This window comes from Marmota marmota, unplaced genomic scaffold, assembly GCF_001458135.2.
Source record: "Marmota marmota marmota unplaced genomic scaffold, marMar, whole genome shotgun sequence".
Lineage (NCBI taxonomy): Eukaryota > Metazoa > Chordata > Mammalia > Rodentia > Sciuridae > Marmota > Marmota marmota.
In genome coordinates this window covers 875,280-889,858 of record NW_025999842.1, presented here as the reverse complement: position 1 = coordinate 889,858, position 14,579 = coordinate 875,280, and the positions used below count along the sequence as shown (strand labels likewise).

Below are 14,579 nucleotides of genomic sequence, written 5' to 3'. Positions count from 1 at the left end.
GACAGTGTATACAGAGCCACCAAGACAGCAAGCAGAAATCAAATGGCGGCTCCCGCGGAGTGGATTTTCGGCACAGAAACCACAGCCCTGCCAACAATCCCAATCCACAAACTCTCCCTGTATAAAAAATATTAAAAAAAAAAAAGAAGAAGAAGAAAAAAAAAAGGCGGGGCGCACTGAGCTTTCTAAGCCTCGGGTACTTACAATCCACTGCTGATTACACATTCAGCTTCTCCGCCTGGAGCGAAGCGAAAGAGGAAGCAGATGGGAGCAAAGCGCCCGCGGCTCTGAGCATCCAAGCGTCTCTTTTTTGATTTCTTTGTTCTTCCTGCTCCTTGGCAAAGTGGTCCGCTACAGATTAACGGTGAAAGCTCTAAGAGACTGTGCGAAATCTCTATTAAAGCCGCTGCTTTGAGCACCACGCTCAGCACTTCAGCAACCCCCGTACGCAGCGGCCATCTTCCTCAGTCAAAAACAGCTTTCTAATAGAAGATTTTGAGAAAGATGATAAAGATAAATTTTAACATTTATCAGGATGATACAACTCTAAAGTTCCCACACTTATCTAGAAAGGATTAATATATTAACAGAAGGTGTAGCAGCATGAAAACAGGCCATCAAAACATTAGGATAAAGAATTACTGTATCTTGACCAAAAAATGACTATAAATTGGCATTATCAGAATTTTAAGGATAAGTAGATTTAAAAAAAAATTAAGAGATTGGCAAGTAAAATTCTATGTGTTTACCATGTACAGTACAATGTTTTTGAAGTAGATATACTATGAAAGACTAAATCTAGCTAATTAACATATGTATTATGGCATATAACTGTTATTTTTGTGGTAAGAACACTTTTTCCACTCTCAGCATTTTCCAAAAATATATTATTAACTGTAGTCGCCATGTTGTATAATAAATATTTTGAATTTTATTTCCATATCTAAGTGGCTTTTTTGTATCATTTGACCTCTACCTCCTCAATAGCCACCTTATCCCCTGTAACCATCATTCTACTCTCAACTTATATGAGATAAACCTTTTTTGATACTACATATGAGTGAGATCACGCAGTATTTATCTGGACATGGCTCATTTTAGTTGATATACTGTTCTCCAGGTTTAACCACAGGATTTCATTCTTTCTCTGCCATTATGAACCACATTTTATTTAGCCACTCATTCAATGAAGAACCCTTAGGATGATTCAATATCTTGACTATTGTGAATAATATTGTAATTATTATGGGTGTACAAATGTCTTTTGACATACTGGTTTCATTTCCTTTGGATATATACACTGTAGTGAAATTGCTGGATCATTTGCTACTTCCATTTATATTTTTATTTTAAGGAACTGCCACACTATTTTCCACAATGGTTCTACTTATTACATTCCCATCAACAGTGTGCAGGGACCCACTTCTCCACACCCTCACTAACATTTGTTATCTCTCCATACTAATTGCTATTATATGATAACTTAAATGGTTTTAATTTGCATTTTCCTAAGGATTAGTGATATTGAGCATTTCTTTATTATATGCTTGTTGGCCATTTGCAGGCATTCTTTTGAGAAATATATATTCAGGTATTTTTCCTATTGTCTAATCAAGCTTTTTGAATGTTTTGCTTTTTGCAGGACTGGGAATTAATCTCTGGGCATGGCACATGTTAGATAATCATTTTACCACTGAGCTATTTTCTCAGGCCCCAAATTTTTGATTTTGTGCTATTGAGTTCCTTATATATTTTGGATATTTATCCTTCATCAGATATATAGTTAGCAAATATGTTCTCCCATTGAAGATTTTCACTTCAATCTGTTTTTGTTTTCTTTGCAAAAGCTTTTTAGTATGATGTAATCCCATTCAGAACAATTAGATATGGATGAAACATTTTCTATCCAAAGATCACCCTATCTGGGAGAAAATTTCTTTGTCATACCTTACAAATAGGTACTTGAATACCTCTAATATTTTTCTTTATTTTTTTTACCCTAATCCAACTTCATGTTTTTGTACTTATTTTGTACCCCAAATGTGGTACTTATTACTTATTTTGGAACTGTCAAAAATTTACTATTTGGGGATATGGTCTTCACAGTAAAAATCAATCATAGGTACTGATTACACACTTGAAGTCACTGTTTGTCAGACATTTGTTTAACAGTATAAATTTCTCTACAATCCTTTACACTAGCTTTTCTTCATAATGCTATTCTTGTTACTTTTGAAGATGTCTTTATTCAGTACATTAATATTTATTAGTTAAACATTTAAATGATCAATAACAGAATATATACAACCTATTCTTCAATTTAGCAGAATGAAATGATATTGTAAGAATAAACATCAAACAAATTAAAATTTTGAAAAAGTTGAGCACATAAAATTGTATCAGGAAATATTCAGGAACCAGAATAAAGGAAGGGACATTTAGACATGTGCACAAACCCTAAGGAAAAATGGCTTGCAGAAATGTCAGAGTCATCCTTTGTAAACAGCTTCTATAATCTAAACCACACAGGGACCTCGAGGGAAATCAATTTCAGATGAAGAAGAGCTCAGGGTCTGAAGTATGAATCAAATGAGAACCAGTCAGCATAGTATAAAATATTAAAGAATTTAAGTTAATTGAGAGTGTTCAGAGAAATGAAGGAAGGAATTAAATCATAAGTCAAGAACAGGGGAATTTTTAAAAAGCAATATGGAAATTCTAAAAATAATGTAATTAATGAAACTACATGGTTATATTTGAAGTATATTTGATACATATCTGGATGGAGTTAGCTAATTGGAAGATAAGTTTGAGGAAATAGACTATACTAGTACTTATTTAGATGTAGTCTGTGGGCCAGTGTAATTCTATGAACTGTTACCAGACTGAGAAGAGATCAGTAGACCCTGATAGCCAGCATTTAGACTATTTTATAAGAAGTTGACAGAATAGTTTTGTTTTATTTTAGTATCAGGGATTTAACTCAGGGGTATTTAACCACTAAGCTACCTCCCCAGCCCTTTTTATTTTGAGACAGGGCCTCACTAAGTTGCTGAGGCAGGCCTTGAATTCATGATCCTCCTGTCTTAGCCTCCCAAGTTGCCGGGAGACAGAATCATTTCAGGTTGTTGAACCTAAGATGAAAAAACTGAAGCTTGTCTTTTCTCTTTTTTATTCTACTTTTTTTCTAATGATCTATCTCATTATATTATAAAAATATTATAAACAATGAATTGGAAAAAAAGTACTGGTCTTTTACTTCAGATACTTTAAGAAGAACTCAATTAGCCATAGCAGACAGAGATAAAGGGTTAGAAGCTATAAAAGAGAAATTTATGAGTATCAGGAATTTAGGGTATAAGGAATCTATAATCCATCAGACCTTGAACTGGTGTTACCCAGAGTACCTGTATAATTTATCTTCCAAGTCATATGAAGGAAAGTATTTCTAGCTTTTTACACATAATTGATATAAATCAGGATTGTTCCAAGGACACTGCCGCAGTCCGGCTGCAGCAAAATAACCGGGGGGTGACGAATAACTTGTGTACGTTGATACAGCAGGAGTAGGAGCCGTTTATTGCAGGACAGGAGCAGTATTTATACATTCCACACAGCTTATCTAATTAGCATAAACTAGATACATCAGTCAACCAATAAGGAATCTCCACACTTAATGGCTCGCTTTTGTTACTTCTCAAACCACTCCCTCTGGCATTTTGCCAGGCACCATCCAGACTTGTTTACAACTCTAACATTCCCCTGGCAAAATGCCAGGTGTTATTTTGACTTGTTTACAGACTCTAACAGGACACCAGCGTGTATGGTCACTTTCCTGATGCTCTATTGTAAACCTAACAATCGTAATACAGAAGGAAGGTGGGAAGGAACAAATTTATAGAGAGGCCTAAAGCAGCTTCTTTTTTTTCCCCTTGCCCATTCTATTGTCTTGTAATTCTAGTGCATTTAACTTGATATCATCTATGGGAACTATATTCTTACATTTTAAAATTGATGTTTAAAATAATGCTTTATTGGGCTGGGGATGTGGCTCAAGCAGTAGTGCGCTCGCCTGGTATGCATGGGGCGCTGGGTTCTATCTTCAGCACCACATAAAAATAAAATAAAGATGTTGTGTCCACCGAAAACTAAAAAATAAATATTAAAAAATTCTCTCTCTCTTTAAAAAAAATAATGCTTTATTGTAAATAGCCCAACATAAAAATTCTGCCTTGTATATGTAATGTTTTGTAATTTACAGTTTCATGATGGTTTTAAAGAACTACATTAACTTCTTAGTGTTAAATGTGCAGCAGTGTAGAATTCTGTAGTATTTCCCATATGTTATTAATAGTTCTATGGATAAAACAATTGACCAATTCTAGCTTAATGGAGTTTACGATTTTAATTTTCCTGGTGCCTATGAAAGGTATGGAATTAACCTATTCTGAGATGCATTTAGAGCTATAGTCAAATATTATCATTTTGTTACATTGAGGCAAAATAGTGGATATTCCAATAGAGGAGAGAATTGGTACCTCATAAAATACAATGATTACTAAATTTATCCAATATGTTCCTGCTCTGCACTTGATGTCTTACCCATTGACCAGATAAAATATGTAAAGATAGAGGATTTCCAAGCTAGGAAATATAAGGAAAAGGTTATAAATGGTTCTCTAAGATAGCCCCTTGTTCATTTTATTTTACATATTGCCTGCTTTTATTTGTCTGTAATGGCATGAAGATGTATCCTCAGAATATCAGGTTATTCAGAGTAATATACATTATATGCTTTTTTGCATATTGTGCAACAGAAGACATCCTTAAGTATTATATTAATGTCATACAAAACCTCATACCTTATCCACCTTTATGAAAACTTTCTACTAAATTAGCAAAGCTAAGTTTTGCTGGCTGAAAAAGAGTAATATTGCCTTGTTAAATAAACATGATCTATAGAATATTAAGGCAAAAGGGAAATACAAAATGGATTATATATGCATTTTGAGAAAACAATATTAACTTTTTAGTTAAGAGTATATGCAAAAACTTTTAGAAGCTTTAACTATTTAAAATATTTTAAAATTTAATTCATTTAAAATTCTTTTAATACAGATTTCCTGAATGACTATTGCTTAATACTTTTAGACAGAATAAAGAGCTCAATGTTTGTAATCAGAGGCAAACTCAGGTGAGTTTGAATCTTACTGATTTCTCTCTATATCCCACAGTCTCATCAATCAATCCCAACAAATAATAGCACTGGTCTGATTGGATTGTGTTTAGGGTTGTGTTTGTAAAGTGAATATTTGCAAGGTGTGCCACCTTGAGTCTGGTACATTGGCATAACTCAAGGAACAGGGATGCATTGTTACTATTTTTACTATTATTTATACCATGCTATTGTAGATGTATCATTAAGTCATGAATTTCAAGAAGTTATTGCTATTGCAGAAAGTCATGTTGTGAAGATGACCTAGGACCAGATAATTAGGAAAAACTGCTGTCTTATTGCTGTTTTTTCTTAACATTTAATGATTTCTGATAATGCACTCAATATTGTTGAGTCTACTATCCTTGTTCAGGGGATTTTTACTTTAGTGAAAGATAACAACTAAATTAAATGTCATGATCTACTTTTTTCTCTTATCAAGAAATACTTTAGTGTGTCTATCTTTCATTTCTATGTGCTCTGTTTATTATGTTTAGGAATGTCAGAGTCAAGAGATTTATGTAGTCAAATGACACAATGCTAAGGGAATTAACTTGTCAAAAATAAGATGAATATGTTTCTCTTTGCTTTGTTTTCTCCATCATCAGAAAGTTTCAAACACTTTGGAAAAAATCTTCAGGTGAAAGATGCTATGTAAGTGCTGAGTTTCAAAAATGTGCCCCTGCAGAGTTAAATGTGAATATTACTTCTTAGAGTCAGTAATCAAACCTTTATGCAAATGGTGATGATTTGGCAATGGGAGTATTCAATATAAATAAAGATATAGAGACAAATATTATTATGGTTGTCATGGTACATCTTTTCTATTGTTAGCTAAACTATGTGGCAAGAGCTTTTTACATGTTTACACTAGCTCAGTCCTAAATTGCTCTTGAGGTAGAATGACCAATTGTGACAAATTATGTTCAATTACATGACTATTTGCAACTAGAGACTGAGCTAAATTGGATTTGTTCTTGGAATCCAGAAACAGGACCTTACTAAGCTAAACTGCTCTTCAAATTTTTGAAGGACTGTGATGGATTTTTTTTTCCTGTTTTTTTTTTTTTTAATGGAATATGTTCTCCTAATATCTGTCAGTCTCTTGATCTTGAAAAGCCATGCATGTTTATACTACAGAGGAGAGGAAGTTCAGGACATTTCGAAGGGTAATGAAGCCAAGACATGCTACTTGTGTTAATAAAAATTGAGAGGAGAGAAGAGAATATCAAAATACAAAAATATATTTAAATTATTGAAACAAAGTTTTGGATAAGGTAACCCTGGGTTAGCAACCCAGTATCCATATATTACATGACATTTTCTGTTAAAATAAATAATCTTTTGCAAAGTCCGCAATTGGGGGTGGAGAGAGAGACTCTCAGTGTGAGTTTAGATGACTGAGTTTTTGATGTTTGTTAATCCTGATCAATGGAATGGAACACTGGAAAAACGTGTCATAAAATGTAATTCAATGATTAAAACTGATAACTAAACTGTTCCTTCAGGTAGAGGGTTGATTCTTTCTGAATATTCAGCTAAAATTTAAACTCATCTGCTCTATTACAAAAACCAAATGTGTGTCCAGGCCACTAGACAATTTATATTCTTGATTTATTTACATCTGAGGCTACTTTTCAGGGTCAAAGATGGAATCACAGCCATATCAATATTCAGTTCTAAATTGATTGGACTTTGTGGCTAGAAGTTTCCTTTCTGCTTTGGACATCAGATCTGATCATGAATTAGCAGGTCATCCTTGCCACAATATTGAAAGAAGCTGGGTTAAGAGGTTCCTGGGGGTAGAAATTGTAAATGCAGATGGATCATTCACAAACTTTGATTAGTTATAAAAAATGACTTCACAATCCTCTTAAAGGACATGTCTTTTTTTTGATGATATAACATCACTTTTATTAATTTTCTTCAATCCCATTTTGGTTTTACAGATCTGGCCTCTTAGTGGTTTGGGATTTCTACGAGACATCCCAAATGGCCACTGATTTTCTGATGATTAGCAAGCATTTATTCTTTTGACTTGATTATTGTTTCCTGTTCAAGTGAATTTATTACTTCAGTTGAAACCATGTAATTAACCAATAAACTATTTGCTGTTTAGTTTTAGTTATTTGTTAAATGTAAAGAAAAGCAATCCATTCTGCAAACTCTTGTTCAAAATATTTGTGTAAAAATAAGTATAACCCAAGATCAGTGTTCCATCTAAATTTTATGTTATATATAAAATATTTGCAGGGGGACCTGAATAACTATACCTCACTTGCAAATTTTTTGTCTTATATAAGTAAAGTGAAAATAATCTACTCTTCTTGAAAGTGCCTTACACTTTAGCTATAGTAAGTCAGAATAGTAATTATTCTTATTTATAAGTTCAATCTGCAACATCAGGAGTTCATTTTAAGTAAAAAGCTGCTAAGTTATATGCTTGACTCACTCATTTGAAGTTAACTAAAAAAGTTTCAGTGATCCCATAAGAGATTCTATCAAGTTCTTTAAATGAGTTCTGATTTAGACTGTACAAGAATATTAAATGTATAGAAAAATACATCTTTAAGAATATGACATTTACAGGCTATTCTAGGCAATAATACTTTATAAAGTCCATCATACCAGCAATAAAATGGTTCCTTATTCACAAATATGGCAATTAACACCAAACCTTAACACCCTGAAACAAAAAGGAAAGGGATGTACCAATTTCAGACTATTTTTTAAAGCTTCCATATCCTAAATTATACTTAAAGTTGAAGACGGTGAGGTTTATAAATTTTAGAACTAGAAAGCCAGGACTGGAGCCAAGTCTTATTCCAAATCTGTTTTTCTAGTTGTCACTTCACATTTTTTATTCTTTGTATTCAGCCTTCATTATGGGAGAACTGGGATCACATATTGTTCACAGAGATTCTAATTTAAGTATAATGACACTAGAATTTGAGATAGGTATAAAACAGGCCTATAACTATAACCTATTAGGAACATTATCAGTTAGACACTTTGTAAATATAAAGGAATATGATGACAATATTTCCCAATAAGAGACATATTTATGTAAAGAAAAAGAATTCTATCAAGGAGAAAACAAAAGTTTTAAGATGGGAATCCATAAAATATAACTCAAGTCCTTTTTATGGCAACTTGTAAATATAGTTTATAAGTACATATAAATAACTACATTAATCTTTTAAAGGTGGTCTCTGCTTGATAATCTTATCGTTTCTTTGCAAATAATAGGGAAGAAAAAAATCCATTTCCTTAATGCTCGAATGGCCTCTCATCATCACGTCTGAATACACAGTTGAAATATTCCGATAGTAGTCAACAATTTAAGCTATAATGAAGTAGTTCTATAATTAGTGAACATGTGTCATAAGAAATCAGGTTAACTTCTTCTGCTTCATCCTTGGGAACACAGTATTTTCCACTACATTGGCAACTCAGAAAAAAAGAATGATCATCTTCGTTCCTAGACATTTATTCAAGATATACTTGAGCATCTACTTGGCCCAAATTTCTTAGCTCATCTTCATGCCACTGCAGGTCATACTCTTTTTTTGTCTCTTCATTCCCTAGAATTTTCCATGCTTGATCAACTTTGATGAACTTTTGTATACATTCCTCCACTTTTCCTGCTGGCACATCTGTACTTTGTTTATCTGGATGATACATCAGTATGAGCTTTTGATACTTTTGTTTTAGGTCTGACATATCTGCAGACTGGTCTTCCCCCAGAATGCTGTACCAATCCTTTTTTGATAACTGCTCAAATGCCATCAACCATTAAACAAGAAGTGGGTCTTCTCACATCCGCCAACTTCACACAGCCAAGGAGGCCCGCTCCCTGCCAGCTAAAGGACATACCTTTTCATCTTAAGAAAAAGTGCTTATTGGGGCTGGGGATATAGCTCAGTTGATAGAGTGTGTAAGGCCCTGGGTTCAATCCCCAGCAGCACCCAAAATAAAAGTGCTTATTTATGTGTTATGTCTGTCATTTGAAACAAATAATCTTTGAGAAGGGGTTTTGATGAAGTACACTATGAAAGTTTAGTGCATCTTAATGAGATTATGGGTATAACATAATTACATTGCTGCTTCTGATATCCTATCACTTGATCTATAGTTTCTGGAGTGGCCATTAGAGTTGATGAATCAGAAATTGTCCATCTAAGTCTTTGGCTTCAAATATAAAGTGATTGTTTTTGCAACTTAGTGCTTTTTCCCTTAATATTTTGTTTTCTTGGGGATGGTGTTTGGCAGCTATAGGACCCATTTGGATGGAGTTCTGGACCAATGGAACTGCCATGAGAGGGACTAAGATGAGGACAGCCAGTTTCTGAAAGTCCTGAGGATAAATATTTTCACATAATACTTGAACCAAAAGACTAGGTTTAAACAAATGAGATGGATGGACTTTTGATTTATTACTCTTTTTCTTGCCAGAAAATTTGGTTATCCATGAGGGAAACCTATAAGAGGTAGACTTGGAGCTAGGTTTCAATTTAATAAATAATTCATCCAAGTCTTATTAGTGCTAAGAGAGGAGCCATGTCTGGCTCTTTTTTTAAAAAGTCTATGCAGATTTTACAATCCACAGTCCACAATTCTTCTTCTGGCCAGGTCTCATATTTGTATTTGTGTGTGTGTGTATACACACACACACACACGCACACACACATTTTATTTTGGTTTTAGTTGGACACAATACCTTTAATTTAATTTTGTGGTTCTGAGGATCGAACCCAGTGCCCTGCACGTGCTACACGAGTGCACTACCACTGAGCCTCAACCCCAGCCCCATTGTGTTTGTATACTTAAATGTTGTTGCTTGTTTACATCCCAGCCCCATTATGTTTGTGTACTTAAATGTTGTTGCTTGTCTATATAATCTTTATATGTTTCTTATACTTTATAATAGCAAATATTTTTTAAAATTATTAATTGCTAAGTTTTGTGTTGTGAAATTTGCTTTTCTTTTTGTACTTTGTCAACATTTGACTACATTATTTAATTTGCTTTTTGACTTTAAATAGAATTGGCATATTTATAACAAAATATTATTAATATAATGTGTTTTATAGAAAGTATTATAAAACATACAATTCTAGAAAATAAATGTAATCATCTAAAATCCGATACCCAGAGACAAATCATACTGTAGTGTATTTTTTGGTCATTTTTTTTCTCATTTATTGAATCAATATAGACACACAAACACACACATATATTTGTTTCAGACTAACAAGGAACCACACTACATAAACAGATAAAGCATTTTTATTTGTTATTTAATTTTATACCATAAACATTCCTCCTTTGTTGTCATAAACAATATTATACAACAAACACATTTCATATTTTATTAATTATTTCTTGAAAACACAATTATCTTACTCTTCAAAGAATTTTTATTCAAGCAAGAATTTTATAATCCAAATGATGGGTTCTTTTTGCTGAATTTTCAATTATGTTATTTAAAACAGAACTGAAATTCTGAATTATACCACATAAAAAACTATGAAAGTACAGATAGGAATTATTCAGAGATGTGAGCTTTGTTGAAAATTCTTTTCCGATGTTGACAAATCATTGATTTGTTGAAAACAACTTTTAATTACTGCATATAAGTTTTAATTTATATTTTATTTGTATCTTTTCTTAGAATTTGTGATAGCATTGAGTCAAGTATCATAGCCACAGTAAGTTTTCTACCAGTTCAACAATTTGTTGCCAAGACAGTCGTTGGCTAGTTTGATTCTTTTCAGGTGCTTTGTGAGATAATTCATAATATTAAAATGTCAAATATATGCTAAATAATTAACTAAGGTTTGTAATTTCTAAGGGACTATTGATTTAATGATTTATAAACTAAAATGTGCACTATAACTGAATTTACAGATTTGTGTATTTTTCAGTAAAATAGTTCATTATTAATAAAATTCATTCTTTCAAAAACAAATGCTTTCCGAGTACTTACCTTGTGCTAAGAACATTTTAAGGACTAGAAATAAAACAGTAAACAAGTTATATTTTCTGCCTTATTGGAGCACATATTCTAATAGGAAACATAAAATAAAGAAGTAAAAAATAATTATATCCATTTATATCAGGTACACATCAGATAAAACAGAGTGAAAAAAATGAGTGTTTGGAGTATGCATAATAAGGTGAGTCTATTTTAGGTTGCTTGGCCACCTTTCTAAGAAGTAGAGAAAAGAGTAGGAAAACTGGTGATCTTTGGATGAAATATAGTATATTTTTTCACTCTTAATCTTTCACCATTTATGTATGGACTCTTCCCAAGATAGCAGCTGGCATATATTATTCTTAAAAATAAATTAAATATTGTTGTTTGTATTCTTGATAGTTGCCATTCTGACTTGAGTGAGATGAAATCTTAGAGTACTTTTGAATTTCATTTCTTTAATTGCAGTGGAAATGGTAATTTTCAAGAATACAAACTACAATAAGTGTTGGTGAGGATGTGGGGAAAAGTTACACTCAAACTTTGTTGGTGGGACTGCAATTTGGTGCAATATGGAAAGCAGTATGGAGACTCCTCAGAAAACTTGGAATGGAACCACCATTTGACCCAGTTATCCCACTCCTTGGTTTACACCGAAAGGACTTAAAATTAGCATACCACAGTGACACAGCCACATCAATGTTTATAGCAGCTCAATTCACAATAACTATACTACAGAACCAACCTAGATATCCCTCAACAGATGAATGCATAAAGAAAATGTGGTACATATACACAATGGAATATTACTCAGCCTTAAAGAAAAATGAAATTATGGCATTTTTAGGTAAATACATGGAAATGGAGATTATCATTCTAAGTAAAATAAGCCAAACCCAACAAGCCAAAGGCTGATTGTTTTCTCTGATAAGTGAATGCTAATCTATAATTGGGGTGGGGAGAATGAAGAGACTTTGGATTGTGCAGAGGGGAGTGAGAGGAGGGAAGGGGGTATAGGGATGGGAAGGATGACAGAATGAGACGGACCATTATGAACATATATGATTTACACTACTGGTGTGACAGTGCACCATGTCTAGCCAGAGGAAGGAGAAGTTGTGCTCCATTTGTGTACAATGTGTCAAAATGCATTGTCCTGTTATATATAACTAATTAGAACAAATTTTAAAAAAATTAAAATGATGGCATGAAGAAAAAAATTCAAATATAAATTCCCCAAGAACCCCAAAACAAAAGCAAATAAAGACCCAAATCTGCAATGGTGTGTGTAGAAGAGAAATTCTAAATGCTTCAACCTGGTAGTGAAGGCACTCTTTATTTTTTTCCTTGATTCTCTCACCAACTTTCTCTCTCACTTTTTTGATCCCAATATGCTTATCAAAACATGTGGATTTATTTTGATGGTTATTCTGGAGATATTTAATAATTTATTCCTTTCAGATTATTAGTTACATTAAAAACCTTTTTAAAATGTCCAGAATTTCTTTTCTTTTCTTCCTAAACACTTAACAGTAAACTGTTTAATCAACTGTAATGATGTGGCATTATTTAGACACTAGTGACCTTCCTATCTTTACTTTCCATGGTAGTTTGTCTGCACACATTCCTTTATCCATTCATCTGCAGGTCATCCATTCATCTTTCCATCCTTTTTTTACTCATCTATTCATTCATTCATTCATTCATTCATTCATTTCTAATAAAAGCAGCAACACACTAATTGGAATGTAAAATACATCAAAAAAATTTTTAACTAGATTTTAATCCTTGTGTTCTTAGCTAGATGTTTCTCTGTGATGTTGGCTTCTAATTTGGTGATGAATTGCATAATAAATGTACAATAAATATCAGCAGAGGATGAAAATCCCAAGTTGAAAATATTTCTGCACAAGTATGAAATGACCTTCTCTAGAGTATCTGTTTTTAATTAAATGAATGACTTATTCTAGTTGGTATTCAGAAAGAAGAATAGGAGAACATTTCTAGTTTTATGGTTCAATGAGTCTCATTACCTGGTAAAAACAGTTCTAGTCACATTGTTTCATTTTTATGCCTCTTTAAACTTACTTATAAAACAGGGATAGCTTATTCCTGACTCACTTCAGAGGAAGATAACAAGAAAAGATGGAAGGGAAAAAAATGTGTAAAAATCCATTAGTTCTTTAGGGTAAAATGAGTAGGTACCATAATACCTATTCAACATCACAGGAAATGAGTTTTTCTCAATCAGTGCTTTTCAAATTATCTTGTGCAAAGCCTACGAAGTCCCTTTTATTGAAGAATCCCCAAGGGTGACCAGAAGTATGAGGGGAGAGTGCTAGTTAGCAGGATACTCATTGAGGTTTCGACTAGAACAACTATATGTTTGCACATTGTATGTTTGCTTGTGCAAAAAATTGCTGTTGTGGAGGTGCCTCAATTTTATGTTTTATAAAATAGGAAAAACAAAATTTTTTCCCAGAGGGATGTGTAATTAACTGAATTATTATAGTTAAAATACTTGAAATAATTTTTAGAATGTAGTGTTAGAAAAGTGTTGGCTGTAATAATAATTATTCTTTATACATCTTTACCTTATATTAAATCTTCTCAAATGTATGTGTTTATTTATTTGCCTGCTACAGAAGGTAAGCCCTAGGAAAATTGAGATATTTATTTCCATTTTTCAAATGTTGTCTCCATTTCCTAGACACTGCCAAAACACAACAGATAACAAGTTCTTTTTGTTTTGTTTTGTTTTAGGTACAGGGGATTGAACTCAGTGTTTGTATTTTATTTAGAGACAGGGTCTCACTGAGTTGCTTAGCACCTCGCTTTTCTTGAGGCTAGCTTTGAACTCACTATCCTCCTGACTTAGCCTCTGGAGCCACTCGGATTATAGGCATGCATCACCAAGCCCAGCTTCTTCACAGTTATTTCCATTGTCTATTTTGAGCTAAGTGCAGTACATAAGATTCTTTATGAAAATTGTATGAAGTACTGACTTTTTTCTCAGGGACAGATTATGAGAGTCTGTTTATTCCTTCTGAAATGTGTATTATTCATAAGAAGCTACATATTTGTTCTCTCCTAAGTTCAATTATTAGATTCATTAGGAATTGCATACAAAAAGAATGAATTTTTAAATTGCACTTTTAATTATATATTTGAATGAATAGTACATGTTTTTATTTCATTAATGAGTGTTAAGATAGAACAGTGTATTATGTTGGGTATGTTTTTTTTTTTTTTTAAATTTTAATATTTATTTTTTATTTATCGGCGGACACAACATCTTCGTTTTGTATGTGGTGCTGAGGATCAAACCCGGGCCGCACGCATGCCAGGCGAGCGCGCCACCGCTTGAGCCACATCCCCAGCCCATGG

General features: G+C 33.0%; 1 pseudogene; it reads right to left on the bottom strand.

Annotated features, from left to right (window-relative positions):
- Positions 1 to 8,334: 8,334 nt before the first annotated feature.
- LOC107151519 lies at positions 8,335 to 9,044 on the bottom strand (annotated as a pseudogene).
- Between the last annotated feature and the right edge of the window lie 5,535 nt (positions 9,045 to 14,579).